This window comes from Phoca vitulina, unplaced genomic scaffold (assembly GCF_004348235.1).
Source record: "Phoca vitulina isolate PV1807 unplaced genomic scaffold, GSC_HSeal_1.0 scaffold23, whole genome shotgun sequence".
In the NCBI taxonomy this organism is placed as follows: Eukaryota; Metazoa; Chordata; class Mammalia; order Carnivora; family Phocidae; genus Phoca; species Phoca vitulina.
Window position 1 is genome coordinate 23,702,294 of NW_022589726.1, and position 6,651 is coordinate 23,708,944.

A 6,651-nucleotide genomic window follows, 5' to 3' on the forward strand; every position below is an offset into this window, starting at 1 on the left:
ACTTTTGAATAGCCAATAAAAAAGTTCCATTGAGTGCCAGATCAATCAGTCAGCAACACTTATTTAGCTAGCACTGTACAAAGACCATTATATTATGCAATAAAATGGGATTAAAAAGAGCTCCTCTGAGTTGCTTACAATCTGCTTGGGAATAAATAAATGATAACATATGAAAACGATTTTAGGACATTTACAAAGCAACATTTTACTGAGTGCCTCTATAAACACTACTTTATACTCTGGGGCATCTTAAAATAATATGGTTCCCTTTGTTGATGTAGAAATAGCTGAATATCATAGAAATCTATTAAAATTCATTGCCCACAAATCAGCCAGCTAAACCAATTACAAACAATTGAGTGCAGGTTTATTCAGAGCACATAAGGGTAGTTAGTTAAGTAGTGTACTCTTAAAATAATTCCTCATGTGCTATCTCTACAGAAAAGGGAGATTTCATGGCTGGATTTAATAAAAATATCTATGTGACCACAAAAATGTCACAAAATAGAAAAACAACATTCTTTTTCACCTCTATTCTCAAATTACAAACAGATTCAGATGTGCATCGAGCAATGGTACCTTTGTGAGTCAGTGGGTAGAAACAAAACCTTCCCAAGGGTTGGGGGACTCAAACCACAGGCTAAAGTCTGTGTCTTCTTTTGTCTTGGCTTTAATGCCAAATATATCCCGAAAATGGAAAAACACTGTCATTTGTACCTATTTATCTGGTATTTTCGTAGGCAAGACAAGAGTCTGCAGTAGTTCTTAGAACTTCTGACTGAGTTCAGAAATAGTTGTGAATGTGGACAAAACAGAAACACGCACTGATTCCCTTTGTGGAAAAATTATCTCAAGCATCAGGCTAGGCAGAGATAGCCAGAGATATTAGATCTCTGCCAAACGTACCTACAATGAGTTCCACTTAATTGCATTTTAATTCAATGTTTCATATGCTGTTTTCTAAAGGAATAGGTGGTTTGTTGCAAATATTGGAAATCAGAATTATGTAAATGATCAGAATCTGACCCCTCTCCTTAGGGCTTATAAATCTTCTCTACTACTCAGTAACAACAACAACAACAACAACAAAACCCAAACCACCTGATTAAAAAGTGGGCAAAGCACTCGGATAGACATTTCTCAAAGAGGATATTCAAGTGACCAATAAGCACATGACAAGATACTTGACATCACTAATCATTGGGGAAACGCAAACCCGAATCACAATGAGATACCACTTCACACCCCTTAGGATGGCTATTAAACAAACAAATAAATAAATAAATAAATAACAATAACAAGTGTCTGCGAGAATGTGAAGACATTGGACACTTATGCATTGCTCGTGGGAATGTAAAATGGTACCGTTGCTGTGGAAAACAGCATGGTGGTTCCTCAGGAAATTAAACATAGAATTGCTATATAATCCAACAATTCTACTTCTAGGTATAGAACCAAAAGAATTGAAAGCCGACCGGAACAGATATTTGTACATCCATGTTTATAGTAGCATTATTCACAATATCAGAAAGTGGAAGCAATCCAAGTGCCCACTGACAGATGAATGGATAAACAAAATGTGGCACATACATATAATAGAATATTATTCAGCCTTTAAAAGCAAGGGGATTCTTCAAAATGCTAGAACATGGATAAGCCTTGAAGACATTATGCCCAGTGAAATAAGCCAGACAGAAAATGCCACATATTGCATGATTCCACTTATATGAGGTGCCTCATGTAGTCATATTCATGGTTGCCAGGGGCTGGGGGAAAGGAAAATGGGGATATTGTTTAATGGTTACAAAGTTCAGTTAGCTGCTATCTCTACCTGAGGTCACAAAGGCATCTCAAACCCAAAGGATGCACAACTGAACCCGCTGTCTCCTCTCCCATATCTGCTTCTCCTCTTCTGTTCCAAATATTAGTATCACAGCTCTCTGCATCCCCAGTCAAATGTCTGGGATCCAATTTCTCCTCTACTCCACCCTGCGTCTAACTCATCATGAAAAACTGATCCTACCTCCTCACACCTCATAGATCTACCCCACTTCTTCATATTTTCTAATATTACTTCAGTCCCTAACTAGACTCTGTTGTCAGTTTGGTCTTCCTCTATTCGTCCTTCACCATGTCACCAGTGTGACCTTTCTAAAATGTAAATATGTACATATGCCTCCCATGTTTGAAAAACTAAAATAAGGATGCCTGCTACTGTCTTTACAGTGAGTCCTATTTCAGGAAATAGGGGCATGGATGGAAAGAATGTATAATAGGACCAAACTATGGGTAATATCAGTCGATCAAGATTACATAACTCTGCTAACATCCATATGAAGCATTTGTGAATTACATCACCTCTGTCATAAACTGGTCTCAAGAAAGAGTTCTTCCATATTTTTATACTCCATATTTTCTCACTCTTATTTCTATTCTTAGTTTCAATAATTTTTCCATTTTCCAATTATGTGTACTATATATATATATATATTTTAAGGAAAAAGTAAGATGGCAACAATACCATGATATCACTAAGCAGTGAGCGCATCTTGGAAAAGGAGAAAGTTGTATTTCCGTAGGATGTGAGTAGATACAAAACTGCCTGTATCTACTTCCTGCTGAAATGTAAGTCTGCTGGTATCCTGGGAAGCTGGACTGTGGGTGTTGGAAATGCAAGGGAATGTGACTAATGTCAAATGTTTTACATTACAATAGTCAAAAAGAAAGTATGATGAAATTCACAAATAGGACATTCTTTAAAAGGGATTAAATTATCATTATCCACACTTAATGACTTTAATTTAGAAAACTCCATTGAGGCAACTGAAAAACTAGTATAAACAATGAATCAAGACCCATAGCTTTCTTGGTAACACACACACACACACACACACACACACACACACACATTTATAAAGTATGAAAAGACTCCTATTCTCAAGAACAACAAAAAACAAAATACTTAAAAATCATCTTTTTAAAAATATATGGGAATTAATTGAGAGATATGTCATGGTTTTAGATAAGAATATTGAATTTATAAAGTTAAAGCGTCAATGCAATTATAGTCAACATTCTGACAGGATTTCCATGGTAATTTGATGAAATGTTTCTAAAATTTACAGAACAAATTAAATACATTTTGAACAAATACAAAAATTTCTTACTCTCCCCAGTTTATTCTTTTTTAATTTTTTTTATTGGAATATAGTTGACACACAGTGTTACATTAGTTTCAGGTGTACAGCATAGTGAAACAGTATCTCTATATGTTATGTTATGCTCACCACAAACGTCGTTACCATCTGTCACCATCCAACACTATTACAATATCATTGACTAATTTCCCTATGCTGTACCTTTTATTCCCATGACTTATTCATTCCATACCTAGAAGCCTATATCTCCCTCTCCCCTTCCCCCATTTTGCCCATCATCCCCCTTCCCTTTGCCAACCATCAGTTTGTTCTCTGTATTTATAGGTCCAATTCTGGTTTTTGTTTGTTTATTCATTTATTTTGTTTTTTATATTCCACATATGAGTGAAAACATATGGTATTTTTCTTTCCAGTCTGACTTATCTCATGTAGCATTATACCCCCTAGGTCCATCCATGTTGTCACAAAGGGCAATATCCCATCCTTTCTTTTATATGGCTCCATAATATTCCATTTTATATATATTTCATTTGCAATAACATATATTATTCCATTGCACGTATGTGTGTATATATCTATACTACATCTTCTTTATCCATTCACCTATCAATGGGCACTTAGGCTGCTTCCATACCTTGACTATTGTAAATAATGCTGCAGTAAACATAGGGGTGCATATATCTTTTCCAATTAGTATTTTCATTTTGGGGGGTCAATACCTAGTAGTAGAATTACTGGATCATATGGTATTTCTATTTTCAATTTTTTGAGGAACCTCCATACTGTTTTCCACAGTGGCTGCCCCAATTTACTCTTCAGTTTATTCTTTCAGAAAGTGCCAGGCAGGATTTTAGTCCCTTGCCTAATGTATATCTCTGGCATTATCACACTTCATACCAGCTCTTCATTCCCATGCCTTTTATCCTGTTGAGGTGCTTGAAGGTCAGGGACAGGATCATTCATCGTTTCCACCACCCAGCATGAAACATGGCTCAGAGGGAACTCTCAATAAATATTTCTTGAATAAATAATTTCTAAACTGGTTAAACAACTGTGCCCACAGAGTGATGATTAACAGACCCATATCAGCCTAGAGGGCAGGCTATTGCACTCTCATCACCATCACAAAGGATTACATTTGTACAGGGTACACTTGCTATTTTGTGAATGTTGACAGTCTGGGAGGAATAAATAATAAGCTGGCAGAAATGAGAATGCTCCCAAATGCTGATGGGAAATAGGCCCAATTTAGGAAGATGAAATTCAGTAAGGGCAAGAATAAAATAGCACACACACACACACACACACACACACACATACACACCTCTATTAATGAAAGTTGGAGAACATGAGATGGGAACAGAATTTTGAGAACATACTTAGGATCTTAGAAGTCACACAATGAGGTGGTCTCCAAACTCTGGAACAAGGTGACTTTATGTGGTCTAAACAATCCTAGACTTACCTTGAAAAGCAATGGGAGGGATGCCTGGGTGGCTCAGTCAGTTAAGCATCTGCTTTGGCTCAGGTCATGATCCCAGGGTCCTGGGATCGGGCTCCTTGCTCAACAGGGAGCCTGCTTCTCCCTCTCCCAGTTTCTCCCTCTGCCTGCTTCTCCCTCTGCCTGCCGCTCCCCCTGCTTGTGCTCTCTCACTCTCTCTCTGACAAATAAATAAAATAAAAATCTTAAAAAAAAGAAGAAGAAAAAGAAAACGAAAAGCAATGGGAGATGGAGTTTCCAAATTTAATAACAATCTTCAGGTTTTTATGAGTTATATTTTGTTTGGATTAAAATCCCCTAATATTTGGCTTCCATTTTAGACTTTCATGAAATCAGTTCAACTGTGTCCTCTTTTTTTAAGCAGAAACATAATTTTGTATCACTAAACAGTAGGTTCTATGAGTCTTGGGAAAATTAAACTTTGCCCTGAAGCTTCATAGTATGTAAGGATTTGACTAGATTCAAAGTGAGACAAGAACTTGGCCCTCATCCTTTCCCATAACCATTAGAATAGCATAGTTATGGCTAAATGTAGATAAGCAGTCAAGGCACTTGTTCTGCTTGTACACTTCAGTGTTTTCTGGAAGTTTCTCGAATACTGAGATATACCATATAGGAGTTGCTCCATCACATAAATTTTCCTTGAAGACCCTATTTGACCATCAAGACATGGCAGAGCAAAGCATATCTGTTAAAAACAGTATGAGAGACTTCCCCAACAAAGGAATTAGGCGTGCTACCCATGCCATATCTTAAAACATCTCTGCTTTTCTTCATCTGCCCATCTCTCTCTCTCTCTCTTCCAATTATCGACAATTTTGCCTCTAACAATGCAGCATAATGGAGGTCTGCAGACAACAACTTTAACTTACCGTAAACAAGTTAAACTTTAGATTCATCTTCATGTCAGACAGATGTGAAATTTGCCCTTTTTAAAAGGGAAGTTCAAGCAGTGGGTCATTGATAGTTTTTCACTATACCCCATGGCCATTATTTACAAGTGATGATAAGCCAAAAAAAATGTGGGCATCTTCAAACATGTAGATACCAGTCTTCAAGCCTCATACAACAACACTATTTCCTATAAAGATTTCCACATACAAACAAATTCCCCTGCATGCCATGGGGAATGCTACAAAGCAAGGTAACCTATAATTACACTTCCAATAAATGCAAGTGCAGAAAATAGTTTCAAAACGGTTGCCACAGATTTCAGCAATATCTTTTGGTTTACCAGATGCATAACTGACTAGCTCAAACTTGACTTAAAAAAATCAAAATCAATGCTAAATGCCTGGTACGTTTGTAGAAGAAAATGCCAACAGCATCACGTGCTACAAATAAGAAAGACTATGATAGAAAGTGAAGCCCAAGAGATCAAAATTTTCCACCTCTACTTCCTCCCTTAATAAATTATTATAATTTCAGACTGTATTAATGTAACCCAAATATCAGCTGGAATCTACTTCCTCCTTGATTCAAACATCCCCTGGGCTGTAGAAGACCAAAGTCCTTTCCAAAAGTTCTACACATTTGGGGGGATGAAGGAAGGTGTTGCTGGTATGTGTGCAAGGCTGCTTTGCCTCTGAATGCCTGCTTCTACCTAATTTGTTCTTGTTATGGTTCTTCTTGTTTGTGCTCACCCTATTCTACCCTACATGGAATGAGGTCTTTCCTGTTACTTTCAATCCAAAAACAAAAGGAAGTCCACAAAGCATGAATGCTTATGGCAGATTTTACTAAAGGCTGAGGAGTTGGGATAGTTTACAACTGCAGAAATAGAAACAATCTCATCAAATATTAAACCTTCTTGCTCTTACAAATCCTTCAATCACCCCAATACCCGGGAATTTCCACTCACCACCTTTATCCTCTGTGGCTCTCCAGAGTCACAACTCCTTCCCTGGCTACTCTCTACCTCAAGCCTTCGTACGAGCACGAAGGTTTAATATTTGATGAGATTGTTTCTATCCGCTGGGGCCCGCGCCGTCC